Source organism: Macrotis lagotis, chromosome 1 (genome assembly GCF_037893015.1).
Source record: "Macrotis lagotis isolate mMagLag1 chromosome 1, bilby.v1.9.chrom.fasta, whole genome shotgun sequence".
Taxonomy (NCBI): domain Eukaryota; kingdom Metazoa; phylum Chordata; class Mammalia; order Peramelemorphia; family Peramelidae; genus Macrotis; species Macrotis lagotis.
The window spans coordinates 158,018,221-158,033,985 of NC_133658.1; the positions used below are offsets into that span (position 1 = coordinate 158,018,221).

Genomic DNA, 15,765 nt, shown 5'->3' on the forward strand with positions numbered 1-15,765 from the left:
GTGAGGATTATAGGTGTGCACTACTATGACTAACATACTGAAACCTCTTCATTGCATTCAGTTATTCCTTTAGTTGCTCTCATTTTTTAGGAGGGGAATAATTTCAGGGTTGTTTTTTTTTTTTTTAAATTTCTAGAGAGTGTCCATTTCTGTCTATTGCGTGGCTTAAGGTTATTTTCTGTTGATTGGCCCTTATTTCTCTGATTCCAAATAATATTTTGTTTTACATTGAAGTTATTTTTCAACTTGTTCATCATATTTTTTTTAGGGTTTTTTTTTTTTGCAAGGCAAATGGGGTTAAGTGGCTTGCCCAAGGCCATACAGCTAGGTAATTATTAAATGTCTGAGACTGGATTTGAACCCAGGTACTCCTGACTCCAAGGCTGGTGCTTTATCCACTACGCCACCTAGCCGCCCCTTTGTTCATCATATTTTTGAGAAGTTTTTTCCTTTCTTGTGAGAATTTCTAGCAATTTTTTTCCTAGCAATTTTGTTTGAGAGAATTTCTGTTGAAAGAGTTAATGTGATTCAATGGAAAAAATACAGAATTTTTGAGTCATAGACTTGAATTTGAATTGTAACTAATACATCACAGCCATGGACAACACTCAGTCTCTCTGGGCTTCTCACCAACCATGGAGTTAGAGTAGGCAACAAGACAGCAACATTTATTTAACAATTACTAGGAGCCTGGTACTGTGCTGAGCACTGGGAATATAAATACAAGCAAAAAAGAAAAACATTCCTTACCTTCAAGCTTACCTTCTAATTATGGAAGAAAACAAATAAAAGGAGCTGAAAAGGGAAGAGGAAGAGGAGGAGGAGGAGGAGAAGGGAGAAAGTGGCAGAGTCTAGAACATCAGAAGTACCACAGAAACATATAGGGGAGAAAATCACAGGCCTAGACTTGTCCCCAAAACAGAGGTCCCCAAAGGAAAGTCACCAATGATAACCACTGAGGAACATTTTTGCTCTAAAGCTATGCTATCCTTATTTTTCAAGGCAATCATGAGAATACAGGAGACCTATAGAAGTCTATAGCCTTCCTGGAATTCTGCCTTAATTTTCTTTTCTTGAGGAAGTTTTGTGGAAAGGAAAAAATAAATAAAGTCAAGTATAGGAGGAAAGTAGAGTTAGAAGGAAGGGACAAGTGAGAGAGGGGAAGTACAAACCACATTATTAGGAAAAATAGCCTCAAATTCTATCTCCTTGTCCTGTAAGAACCATTGTCCCTTCCAAATTACCTGCCTAAACATTTTCACACATTTACTATGGTTCTTGCATTGAAAACTTGGTTAAATCACTCCATGTGACCATCAGTTTCCTTAGATATGCAGTGATCTGTTTAGGATTTAATGAGTTCTAAGAGCATCCCCACCTTACCAAACTCACACCAATGAAAAAAAACCCCAATTATTTCTGTACTGACAAATATAAATTGCTTTCTTGTGTAACAAATTATTTTCATTGTTGTATTCATTCAACATTAAGTAGTGATTAGTTCAAAACCATCATTTTGGATGCTAGGGATTCAAGGGAAAAAATTAAGTAACCCACTTTCAAGGAGCCTATAGGCTCCTTCCTCTGAAGAAATAAATTATTTCAGTAAATATCCTGATCTAGAATTAAATACATGTCCAGTCTTTCATTTTGTTAATTTTTCATTTTGGTATCTTTTCTATAAAGCAAGGTGACTCTCTTTTTAAATGTCCTCATAGTGTGATGTTAGAATTTCAAGCTACTCTATTAGATTGGAAGTTCCTTGAAGGCAGGGATTTTTGCCTCATTTTGTGTCTCCAGGGCTTAGCACAGTGTCTGACTTATTTTTGATGCTTAATAAATATTTTTTACTGATTGATTTATTTTAAATGCTCCAAACAATTCATCTTATACTTCCTGTTTTTCTCAGGTCCACAGATGTCAAGAACATATAGACAAAAAGAAAAACTTAGCCAAGCAGAAGTTATAGTTATATTGCAGAGTTCTGCAGTCTTTACACAGATAATCTTCTCAATTAATCCTCCTAACAACCCTTTAAAGTAGGTATTGTAGGCATTATTAACTTCATTTATAACTTTAGGAAATTAGGACAAAAGGAGACTTGCCTATGGAAACACAGCTAGTAAATGTCAGAGGTAGATTCTAATGCAGGTCTTTTCCTGTCTTCAAATGCATTACTGTCCCCCTGTACCTCATTGACCTTGTTTCCCTTTTCTACTCTGTCTATGGTACTCACTGTGAAATGAAAAGACTAAATAGTATTTAAAATGTGTTTTACAAGCAGTTCTTTTTTCTCTAATTTTAGTTCATTTATTCAAGGACTTGAGTCCACTCTTGAATCACTAGAAATAACCCCAGAATTAACTCTTAGAGAAGAGACCTAGAGAATAGTATGGTAGAATGAGAATAAATTGCAGTTTGAAGTTATGGGTTCTAGTCCCACCTTTGTGACTAATTCGTCACCTTGGACAAGTCACTTCACCCATTTCTCTCAACTCCCCTGTGTATCAGTATCAAACAGATACTGGATATGTGAATATTTAACTTCCCATATCATTTTCTAAGATTGTTAAGGTGCTGATTTTAAGTTCCTCACTAGAATTTCCCTATATCAATCTGGATATGTCAGCCTATTTCTCAATAGAAATTATGGTTCAAGTTAAAAAATTTTTTTGAAAAGAAGTATTCTGACTTTTGGTTTCCAAACTATGGGGCATAGAAGAAGTCCATTCATATCATGAAGTGATTCAGTATAATAAATAAGCAAAGATATCTTTTTATATTCAATTTATGTAGGAATTATTACAAATTTATAAGAACAAGAACCATTATCCAATAGATAAATGGTAAAAGAATATGAACAGTTTTTTTTTGTTTTTTGCAAGGTAATGAGGTCAAGTGACTTGTTCAAGGTCACACAGCTAGGTAATTATTAAGTGTCTGAGGCCAGATTTAAATTCAGGTCCTCCTGGTTCCAGGGCCAGTACTCTATCCACTGTGCAACCTAGCTGCCCCTGAACAGTTTTTTAAAGGAGGAAATCTAAACTATTAATAAGCACCAAAAATACTCCAAATCATTAATTATATGAGAAATTCAAATTAAAGTGACTCTGAGGTTGTCAAAGTTATTAAAAAAAGAAAATGACAATTGTTGAAGGGATTACAGGAAAAGAGGATAACTGCATTGTTGATGGATCAGACCAGTAATTTTGGAAACTCATTTAGAACTATGCTAAAATTTTTATTTAACTATTTTGACCACTTAACCTTTTGAGTACTACATGGTTTATACCCTAAAGATTCAATATATACAAAAAATACTTTTAGTAGTTCTTTTTACAGTAGCCAGAAAAAAGGGGAAAAAGGAAATTCGAGGGGTGTGTATCTAGTGGGGCATGATGAAACAAATTATGTTATATGAATGTAATGGCACATTATTGAGCCATAAGGAATGATGAAATAGTCATTTTCAGGGAATACTAGGTGACTAGTATAATAGTGTGAGAATTAATGTAGAGAGGGTAAAAGAACAATACAGAGAGAAATGAAAAGAATGAAAAATCAATTTATATAATATCAAAAAAGAGAAACAGTTTTGGAAGACTTGCAAAATCTGAGCACACCATGATTTCAGGCAACTTAGGATGAAACATGCCACCAACTTCCTGATAGAAAAGTGATAGACTCAAGGAATGAGACATACATCTTATAGACATGAAGTCATCTCAGTTTCTCAAATGATTTTCCATTTTTTTCTTAGCTACCTGAGGAAAGGAACCAAATTAAGCTTTGAATGATGCTTGTTCTATGTAATTGAAGAAGACTATGTCATCTTATACATGTCAACATGAATTACACATTATGTATATTATAGTGTTATACAAAGGCATCCTTCTCACATCTTCTCACACAGAACCATATCACCTCTTGGTCTGAATGATAGGAAGCAGAACTGTTGGTGATGTCTAGATGCTGCAGGAGTCCTTGATCTTATGGAAGTGATTTCCCTCTCATATCAGTCAAACATTACAGTGCTCCAGCATCATCGCATCATAGGGCTAACATAGTATGATGATTTTACTGACAACTTTGCCATATCAGGTAATTCCAAGCCTGTCTCCAAATGAACTAATTGTCAGGATGTGTTTTCCTTGCATATTAATGAGGTACCACACCATTTCTGCAACAGGTGACTGTGATAATAGATCATCCAAATAAAGAAACAGGACCTCATTTAAATTAATCCTGAGTGATCAATAGAACTCTGCTCCAGGAAGATAGGGGATGAAGCATACAATGAAAGGGTTGGTTTTGGCAAGGTGGAGAGGAAAGAGCGGCTTCATTCTCTGAGTCTAGGGTAACTGAAGAGAGGACAATTGAAGCCAGAGAGAGACACTTGGATATATGGAGTGGAGTAGATAAGGGAGCTCATATTTTATTCTTCTTAGTGTATTAGGTGGTACTCCTTCAGCATGCACAATCATCATTTTGGTTGGCTCTAAATGAACTTTTGTGTGCTGATTCTTGTCAATATATTACTCACATGCTGATAATCTTCTAATTGGCTGCTTAACTAGAAGGGATGTCTTTTAACTCTTGTGCTCTTGAACTCAGGTCTCCTGGTGACTAGATGTGATCTTGCCCAGGTGTGGATGATAGAAAGCCCTTCTCTATAGTCAACAGAATGGCAGGGGGTCCTCAATTAGGGTGATATTAAGGCCTATGGCTGTCTTTGCCCTTCTTGTGTCTTTTTTTTTTTCTTTAGTTTTGACCTTGTGACCATTGAAAGGTTGAAAGAAATTCCAGCATTGACATACCATACTGGTAGATCGGTAGCAATGACATTACTCAGGGCTTCAGTGGCTAATGGCAGAGGAAATCACCAGCATTAGACAACTCCACTATTGCAGGAGCGAGACCACTTGAAAGAAAATCATGATCAATTATGTTATTGAAGAGTGTTCAGTCTTATTTAAAAGCCTTCTAGCAGATTATACTAATAATAATAATTATAATAATTATAAAATAAGTCAGTAAATTTGGTTCTAATTATTCTGTGATAGACTATGATCTTTTATACTTACTATTACCTGTTATACTTTCTATTGAATAAATAATTCATTTCATACATAATTTATGTTTGTACATTGAGTAACTTTTTTATTTCCTCTCATTCTAGGAAACCCCTTAGACTTTGAACACTATTATTTACTATTATCATAAAGTTAGCAAACTTCTCCTGATGTGGGAGAGATGAGCCAGTCAGTGTAAGAACTGAGGATCCTACTTCTCTCTTGAGAAGACTGAGTTTCTCTGGCAATAAACCAGATATACAACTACACGACTGGGTTATAGAACAGAGATTGCAGGTCACCAGTCCTCTGTGAACTATCTAATTGGTTGCTTCTGGCCACTATTATATTAGTAAATCAAGAAGTTAGATCATTAGATGAGAGAAGGATTTGAGGATGGGATTTGAGCAGATAGAAGAAGGTTTGGAATAACCATAGAGTGGATGATTGGAGAAGCAACAGGGGAGAATGAAAAGACTGCCATTCATCAATTAAGATAGTTGTTGTTGCTGTTAAGTCATTTTTCAGTCATGTCCAACTCTTTATGATCCCATTTGGAGTTTTCTTGGCAAAGATACTGAAGACGTTTGCCATTTCCTTCTCTAGCTAATTTTATAAATGAGGAAACCGAGGCAAATGGTTAAATGATTTGCCTAGAGTTCACACAGCTAGTAATGTTTGAGACCAGATTTGAACTCACAAAAGAGGAGTCTTCCTGATTTCAGGGTCGCTTAGCTGCCCTCCAATTAAAATGAGAGAACATGAATTTATAGAGGGCCTAGTTATGTGGTTTTAAGACTTCCTTCAACAGTAGTTAGCAGTTTAGAAAGGGGAGTGGCAAATACACAGGGTTGAGGAGTAGGGTGTAACAGAAGGACAAGAGAAGGACTAAAAGGTAGAGGACAATATATAGTCGAACTGGTTAACTTTGAGATTGAGGCAATGAAGAAAGAAAAGTATGGTTAGAAGGGGGTGGTGATTTGGGAAAATGGGGATTGTTGGAGGAAATGTAGATCCTGGTGAAGAAAAGCAGGTTTAGGAGAAGTGAGGTAAGAACTCAGGTGATTGTGATCAGAGAGGGATTTCCATTTGTGGTGGTATAACAGTTTAAGATGATACAAAAAGATTTATATGTTAAAGAGTTCAATCTTGAGACTCTAAAGGGTTATTATTTTATAGTCAACTGTGCATTATACATTATTGAGAATGTTCAAGAATTTATTATAGACTAAGTATTATTAACTTGAGGTCCAGAACTTATTTTTCTTATCTTTTCCCGACTTATATTTCTTTTTGTTTTTGCAGGGCAATGGAGTTAAGTGACTTACCCAAGATTACACAGATAGGCAATTATTAAGTGTCTGAGGTCCGATTTGAACTCAGATCCTCCTGACTACAGGACTGGTACTCTATCCACTGTGCCATCTAATTGTCCCCCCAACTTTATTTCAAAATAAGTGGCTCCCTTTAATTGTTTTATGAATTTTGTTTTGTGTATTTAAAAATGTTATCCTGCTAAGGAGTCCATAGCCTTCCCTGGGCTCCCCATAGAGGCCTAAGACCCAGACAAAGTTAAGAACCTTTGTTAGGGCCAATGCAAAACCAATTTTTTAGTTACAGAAATTATTTTGGTCATTTTTTCCCATGGATCTTACCTTTAGTTGAACTTATACATTATATATGGTCAACACAGACTATGCAGTGGGAAGGTTTAGCAGGTAGTTTTGTCTATCACTACAAATTTTCTCTCAGGAGAACCCTTCATTTTTCATAGAACCTCAAGGATTCCATGGATCTGTGTAGGGAATACTGTTTGAATCCAATTCTGATGAGGATGCTTTTTTAGGCAAATCATCAATCCTGTAAAATTTCTCAAGATATAAAACTGAATGCATAGATTAACAAATGACAAACTTAGCAGGATACTTTTAGATGAGGCTACTTAGATTCTGGGGTCCTTAGCTTTCAAACTGGAAGGGGGGGGTGGCTAGGTGGTGTAGTGGATAAAGCACCTGCCTTGGAGTCAGGAGTACCTGGGTTCAAATCCATTCTCAGACACTTAATAATTACCTAGCTGTGTGGCCTTGGGCAAGCCACTTAACCCCATTTGCCTTGCAAAAAAAAAAAAAGAAACCCAAACTGGAAGAGACCTTAGAGTTTGAATCCAAATAGGTAATTATTTTAGCTGCTCAGATTGCAACTTGCCCATTTGGGTGACTCTTATCTGTGTCCCTCAAAAGTTCATCTTAAGGAATACACAGGCATTCACTGGGCACTTTCCTTGCTTTTTCTTGACATTGTATAAGTGCCAAAGGAGCGCAGAGATATTTCTTCATCCATTCCTCACTCTTGCTAAGAAACAAACTTAATCTTATTTCCAGTCAATATTATTCTGGTAACATCGTTTCCACTTTTTCTGCATAATTCTTTTTTAAGTTTTTTAATAGCATTTTACATTTACATTTTACAGTTTTTAGCATTCATTTTTTCAAGATTTTGAGTTCTGAATTTTTCTTCCTCTCTCCCCTCCCCTCTTCCAAAAATGGTAGAAAATTTTAAATGTGTTACAGTTGTGAAAAAAGAAGCAGATCAAAAGGAAAACAAAATTTAAAAAATAAAGTAAATGGAAAAAGAATACTCTGATCTGCATTCAGAGTTCATCAGTTCTATTTCTGGATGTGGATAGCATTTTCCTTCATGAATCCTTTGCACTTGAGTTGGATCATTGTGTTGCTGAGGAGAGCTGAGTCTTTCATAGTTGATCACTGTATAACGTTGCTGGTTCTGCTCATTTCATTTTGCATCAGTTTGACCAAGTCTTTCCAGGCTTTTCTGAAAACTGCCTGTTCATCATGTCTTATTGTGCAATACCATTACATTCAGCCATTCCCCACTTGAGGGATAGCCCTTCAATTTCCAATATTTTGCCAACACTAAAAGGGCTGCTATAAATATTTTGCAAATGTAGGTCCTTATCCTTTTTTTCTGATCATTTTGGAATTTATTAGTGGTATTGCTGGATCAAAGTGTATGCATAGTTTGCCATTTGGGTATAGTTCTAAACTGCACTCCAAAATGGTTGGATCAGTTCACAACTCCACTAAGAATGCTTCAGTGTCCCATCTTACATAATTTTTTTATATTTTATTAATTTTTCCAATTTCATGCAAAGAAAGTTTTCAGCAAACATTTTTGTAAGGTTTTGAGTTTCACATTTTTCTCCCTCCCTTCCCTCTCCCCTCTCTCTTATAGAAAGCAATCTAATATAGGTTATTCATGTAGAACCATGTTAAAGATATATCTATATTGATCATTTTGTGAAAGTAGAATCAAATCAAAAAGGAAAAAATATGAGAGGGGGAAACCATAATATATGAAAACAAATTTTTAAATTGAAAATAGAAAACTTTGATCTGCATTCAGATTCTATAGTTTTTTCTCTGAATGTGAATGAAATCCTCCATCACTAGTTCTTTAGAATTGTCTCTGATTATTGTGCTGTTGAGATGAGCAAGTTCATCAGAGTTGATTGTCACACAGTGTTGCAGTTTGTGTATACAATGATCTTCTAGTTCTACTCACTTCACTCTGAATTAGCTCATCCAGGTTTTTCTGAAGTCTTATCCCTCATGATTTACTACAGAACAATAGTGTCCATCACATTCATATGCCACAATTTATGCAGTCATTTCCCAATTGATAGACATCCCCTAATTTGTAATTCTTTTCCACTACAAAAAGAGCTGTTATAAATATTTTTGTACATGTAGGTTTTTTTACTCTTGTTTTTTTGGTGATCTCTTTGGTATATAAACCTAGTAGTATTATTGCTAGATCAAAGATATGCACAGTTTTATTTCCCTTTGGGCATAATTCCAAATTGCTCTCCAGAAATGTTGGATCAGTCACAGCTCCACCAACAATGTACCAGTTCTCCCAACATTGACTATTTTCCTTTTTTGTCATATTGGCCAATCTGGAGGTAGTACCTCAGAGTTATTTTAATTTGCATTTCTCTAATCAATAAAGATTTAGAACATTTTTCATATGATTATAGATAGCTTTAACTTCTTTATTTGAGAACTCTCTGTTCATGTCCTTTGGTCATTTATCTCTTGGGGAATTGACTTGAATTCTTATAAATTTGACTCATTTCTCCATATTTTTTAGAAATGAATCCTTTATCAGAAACACTAGTATAAAAATATTTTCCAACTTACTGCATTCCTTTTAATCTTGATTGCATTGGTTTTATTTGTGTAAAAATCTTTTCAATTTAATGAAATCAAAGTTATTTTGCATTTTATAATATTCTCTTACTCTTCTTTGGTTGTAAACTACTTCTCTTTCCATAGATCTGACAGATAAACTATTCCTTGTTCTCTTAATTGGCTTTTGGTTTTACCTGAATAATTCTTTATAATGGGTTACTGCCCTGCTCACATCACCATGGGATTCTCTATTGCTTTTGGATGATACTCCAATTTAGGTCTTTGAAAACTGTGGTAATCCATGCCATTCAATATCCCAAAGAATGAGAAAAAAAAAGTTCTTAGATGAAAATGACCAAAATAAACTTTGAAATATAGATGGATTATTTTGGATTTTAGATAGATTAGACTAATTAGACTAATGGAATCTAGGTTTTAATCCAGCAATCATGAGCATTGCATTCAAAGAAGTTGGTTCTCAACTTCTTACCTACTGGGACTGTTCTGTCCCTGCCCATAGAGGAGTGGAAAGGATTTCAGGGTTTAATGATGATTAATGGCAAAGACAGTTAATAAAGTCAGGTGAGGGACCTGAGGGAGGGTATGGTGGGGGTATGATATGGTTGGAAGAGGACAGTGCCCACTGCAGGGATCAAAGAGAGCAGCCAACAGCCAGATCAAAGGCAGGAATCCATAAGGAAACAGATCAAGGGGTGGCTTTGGGGAGCAACCAAGGGTTGAGGCAGATCAGCACCAAGCTACTGGGAAAACAAGAGAGGACAGAATCGGACTTCACACAAAGAACTAACTCCACTATGGTGGTTTTATCATTATATTGCTCCCCTTTCAAGACTACACACCTATATGAAGGGGAACCAATAGCTATTACATTAACTTCTCTAAATAGTACTCCTTATAATGCCTGACATTCCAGATAAAGACCATGAACAGGTAACCCCAAATGATCCTGGATATATTTATCTTTACAATATGTAAAGGTAAGTGTTCTTTTCCTTGTCTCTGTTATGACCCCCTCCCCTTTTGTAGTCTTATGAACCCCTTCTTAGAATAAAGCTTTTAAATGCATAAAATAAAATACATAGGATTACAGAAGAAACCAGTTTTATTGAAATACATCATTTATCAAGATATTAAAAAAAAAGAAATTTATAGATTCCAAGTCAAGACTGGACCATGAGCAAGTTCTCCAAGTAGTAAAGAATTCTTCTTCTGCTTATGGGGTTAGGGTGGGGATTTAGTATTAGGACACTGGAGACTGGAAATAGAAAGCACCTCCCTCCCTTTCCTGTTTTCTGTACAATCTGGTCCCAGCCAGTTTTTCTACTTGCCTGCCACTGCCCTTTATACAAACTCTCCATTCTAGCTTGACTGGTCTACTTACCATCCCCTGAACACGAAGTGCATGAGCATTTTTGCTGTAGGCAATGTCCAAAAGATGAGGCAAAGCCTGAGGTATGGAGCTAGGAAAACAGTTCAAGGTCAGAGTCATGCAAAAGGTCACAGTCATTCAGGGGTCAGGGACCAAGAAATGCCCAGGGACCAAAGGCAGCTTCAATTTTAAAGGGCCCAAGCCATTCCTTGATTCTGAAATTTTAAAAATACATTTAAACACGATAGAATTATTTTTAAATGGATACTGATAACAAAGTTTGTCCTTCATTCTTGAAGAAGACTATGACATCAGGAAGGTGATGTCAAGACATGCATATGAATTGGATTAGAGTGAGGGGGGTGCTAGGCTAAACTACCAGCTTCATTTTTCTCCTCCAGTCATCTGGTTCCAGTGGCCAGATATGAATCAGGATGACTGGAGATGGCCCTGGATGTGAGGCAATCAGGGTTAAATGACTTTCCCAAGGTCATATAGTTAGTAAATGTCTGAGGATGAATTTGAAGTCAGGTCTTCCTGACTTCAGGGGCAGTACTCTACCCATTTGCCCCTGAATAGTGTCATCCACTTTGCAAAGATGTAATAAAAAATATAAAAAATGATGGCATACAATGTCTTGGGGTGGCTGGGTGGTTCAGTGGATAGAGCACCAGCCTTGGAGTCAGGAGTACCTGGGTTCAAATCCAGTCTCAGACACTTAATAATTACCTAGCTGTGTGGCCTTGGGCAAGCCACTTAACCCCATTGCCTTGCAAAAAAAAATGATGGCATACAATGTCTCATATTGAATGACTCCAAGTATGTTAACAGTCCAAAGGGATGAAGGGAATTGTAACAGGGGCAGAGACAGATCCAGGAGTAAGCTCTGACTAGGGCACAAGTGCTAGCCTGCCTTGATAACATTATATAGATTAGAAACATGAGTAATCAATGACAGAATAATGGTTTTTATTCTAACCTATAACATAGAAGTACAAGCATTCTGGAGATCCTCTCTTTACCTTATTTTTCAGACTCTAGGATGTTAGGGATGGAAATGGAGAGAGGAGAGAAAACAGAATCAATATTAAAAAATAAATTTTGTATTTCCAGCTTGAGTTTTTTAAAGGAGTTAAGTGTGGTCCAATCTTTTTGGAGCACCATCTGGAAGAGAAGTTGGCAATATATCCTGTTATTAAGAAAACAAAAAACCTCAACCAAACAAAAGAGGTATCTATTTAAGGCAATATTTGTAATTGCAACAAAGAAACAAAATTGAAAATTACCTTAACATTCAAACTGATCCACAAAAAGTTTGTATCAGTTGGGGCTTTCCCCTAAGGCACTAAATTTAGAGGGTGCCAATGGTGAGTTGGGGGAGTTTCCTACCCCATCCTGTTGTTCTCAGATTCTCCCATACAACTTGGCCTTTCACTCAGCAACTGGATCTGTCTCCACAAGGAGGAATAGTGTCCTGACCCCCACCTCCATATAAGAGTACTTCATGCTGCTTGCTTCATAGTGTGATTTGTCCTGTTTGCCCCAGGTACAAAAACTCCTGGTAACAGACTCATGAAGTTTCTTATCCTGGGGAATATTGCATAAGGTAGGTATTGGCTCATGCTTAGTATTTCCCCAAAGGAGGTAGGGAGGAGAAGAGAGAGAGAGAGAGGTTTATAACCATACTATCCTGAATGGACCTGATCTCATCTGATTTCAGGAACTAAACAAGAATATTGCCCTAAGGCTATGCTTTGCCAGTTAGGGAGCAGAGTAGAGAGTGGGTCAGACTGGATGTAAGGAAGACCTGAATTCAAATCCTACTTCAGAAACTTAATTGTCTGGCCCTGGGCAAGTTGCTTAAACTCTCTTGTGTCTCACTTTCTTGATCTGTTAAATAAGGGTGTTGGGGCTCAAAGGATCCTTCTAACTCTAAATCTGTGATCATCTGGGCACTTGGTGCACAATATGAATCAGGTATGGGGCAGGTATTTATTTTCTCCACACAAAGAATACTCAAACGTATACATTTGACAGCAAAATTAAAACAGCGGTCTAACAATCCTCAAACTTTGTCTAGAGGTAAATATTTGTAGCCGTCAAAACATAAAGTAGTTTGCAGATCTGTTGATTTGACATTTTGTATTTCACCTCAGTTTTACATTGTCTCCTACAAAGTCTATGACTGATAGCCCATCAATCCAAGGGTTGAGTGTACTTCTTTTCCTATTGGTGGCATTTTTTTTTATCAAAATAGGAACTTTCTACTTCCAATCAGCCCCACATAATGGATTCAGGAACACACAAGATCACTGGACGTGTAGATCTGGAGAATGTTATTTGATTACATAAGTCAAGAAAACACACACACAAAAATGGAAGCCAAGGGCCAAACACAGTATTACCTAGTTATGGCCCTTTATTGTAGTTGCCATGTGGGAGTAGCAACAAGTCCTTCATATTTTGCTTCAAATGTCCAGAGCAACTTACTAGGTCCTTTTGGCACTTTTCCACCCATATCCCTGGAAATGTTCTCCAATCCAAACCATTCTCGTGGTTTATATTTCCTTTCTATCAATTCTTTTTCTCTCTCTCTAGGTTTCAGTTTCTCTAAATTGAAGACATTAAATTACATCTTCTAAAACAGGGACAAGATCCAGGACTCCAGGATTCTTTTGGGACAGACATTGCCCCCTTAGAGAGCTTCCATTAAGGGTTGCTAGTCCCTATTACTCATCTCTAACTTTTAATGACATTATTCATCGAATTAATAAGGCACAGAATCCATCTTCTCTCTCAGAACCTTTTCTGATTCAGTATGGGGTTTGTTTGTCAAGTTACAAGGATGAAGGTAGCTTGTGGAATCCTATTCAAAGCAGAGAGGGGATGGCTTCCACAGTATGCACAATGTAGAGGGCATCCCAAAGGCTCCAGATAACAAAGAGGAGAAAGAACAAGACCTAGTAGGCATCTCCTTCTTAACTGATCATTTTATAAGTTCCTATTTAGTTCATAAAAACTGAATCTAAAGTAAAAATGTAGTAGTTTGTTCAGGATCCTTGGTTCTCCAATACAGCACTCCTATTACCACCATGCCCAGCTGTTCTCACATAATCTACTTTCTGAAACTTGTAACCTGATAGGGATCTCTAGAAAAGCCCTATTATCCTACCTGACTGAGGGACCACTCAGTTAGATGGAATATCAGGCTACCATACCCAGAGCATTCTGGGCTCCATCATCCTGAAAGTTCTGTCCTGAAGGAGACCTGGGTTGGGGTGGGGTAACAGAAGATCATGCTAAAGTCTGACAAAGGAGAACCTGGAGAGTGTTAGGTCCCAGTGCCAAGGAGATATACAAAGCAGGGAAGACCCCTAGAGGGAATAATTCAAGGGGCTCTAGAGAGCAGAAAATAAGAGACAAATTAGAGCATCAGACACTAGGGAGTCAGAATAGTTTCAGGATGTGGACCTGGATGTCCAAGTTGATGATCACTCATATAATCAATCTCTAGGCAGCTAGATGATATAGAGAGCTGTACCTAGAGTCAGACCTGAATTCAAATCCAGCCTCTGATTCTTACTATCTACATGACCCCAGGCAAATCATTTAAATCTGTTTGCCTCAGTTTCCTCAAATATGGGTAATAGTAGGGTCTACCTTGAAAAATTATCATGAGGAACAAATGAGATGATATTTGAAAAAGAAACATTATTCCTGCCCATCAGAACTTACACTTGTTTTTCAGTGAATACCAAACACTAGCTATCTTATGTATCATATAAGTCATGGTAATGTTTCATAGATTTGTAGATTATTAGAGCTGGAACAGATGGTAGTGATCCCTTAGTCTAATCCCTTTATTTTACAGATGGGGAAAACAAGGCCAAAAACTGAAGGGAAATAACCGAAGTCACAAAGTACTCATAGACTTAAAGAGACAGTGTGGCATAGGGTTGATTCTCTGGACAAGTGATTTGCTTTGAAATTTTCCTGACATTTATTCACTGTGACCATGAGCAAAAAACCTTAATCTCTGAAAGTATTAGTTTTGTCATCAATAAAATGACAATGATAATACCTGTACTATCACGGTATTATTTTGGGGAAAGTATTTGGCAAACTTTAAAGCACTAAATAAATGAAAGTCATTATTTAAACCTAGGCCTCCTGATATTTATTTATTTATATTCCCAAAGTCAAGGAAAATATGATTACAGGGATGTATTATAATGGAAAGAACATGAAGTTTGGAGTGTTGGGGTATGAATTTCAATCGCCATTCTTTTCTTTGCTAGCTCTAAGTTTCAGCCTCCTTATCTGTCTAAAATAGGGATAATGATGTTTACATTTCCTGCTTCTCAGAGTTCTTGAAAGTTATAGTGTTAAATTCAAATAGAAACTCAAATAAGGAGGGAATCCCTCCCAATGGGCTATATATTGACTTAGAAAACCACATAATAACATAACCTATTTTTCATTGTAGTTTTTTTCTATTTTGTTGAATGTTTCCCAATTAGATTTTAATATAATTCAGGGGCACTTACCCCTATATTTGACATCTCTGGTTGTGAGGAATGATCTTATGAGCTGTTATCTCTGTGTCTGGTTTTCCTATTAGATGAAGACATTCCTTGGAAGTGTTCCTTCTTGTTCATATCAATGTTTCTTCTTGGGTCATGAATAGAACAGATTGCTGATAATCTTCTCTGATTTCCATCAATATCAATAAGCATTCACTGAGAACTTACTATTTGTAAAACCCAATGGGAGGAAGAATACTCCAGAATGGAGACTCCTGAGTTTGGGTCCATGGAAGGAGATTACCCATATTGTTAGGTTAAACCCCAATAGAGAAGAAAGAAAAAGAAAGAAAAATCAGTAAATCCCTCTCAAGTATAATGGGGTCTCTGTAAGGACATTGGGAAGAACAAGAGTGTTTCTATTCAGGAAGAGAGTTTAGGAAAGGCTTGGCTTAGAAACACTCTGAACTTCCTACAATACATAGAAGGAGAATAACAACAAATATGAAAGTTTTTCTTGTTATCTCATTGAACACCCTCAAAGTAATTTAAAGATATTAAATCCTTTT

At 36.6% G+C, this 15,765-nt stretch overlaps 1 long non-coding RNA gene across 1 annotated transcript; it reads left to right on the forward strand.

Annotated features, from left to right (window-relative positions):
* Positions 1 to 1,986: 1,986 nt before the first annotated feature.
* Positions 1,987 to 14,663, forward strand: LOC141514536 (uncharacterized). The gene is made up of 3 exons (XR_012476051.1): positions 1,987 to 2,039; positions 12,220 to 12,279; positions 14,545 to 14,663. It is a non-coding gene; the product is annotated as an uncharacterized LOC141514536 (long non-coding RNA).
* Positions 14,664 to 15,765: the final 1,102 nt, after the last annotated feature.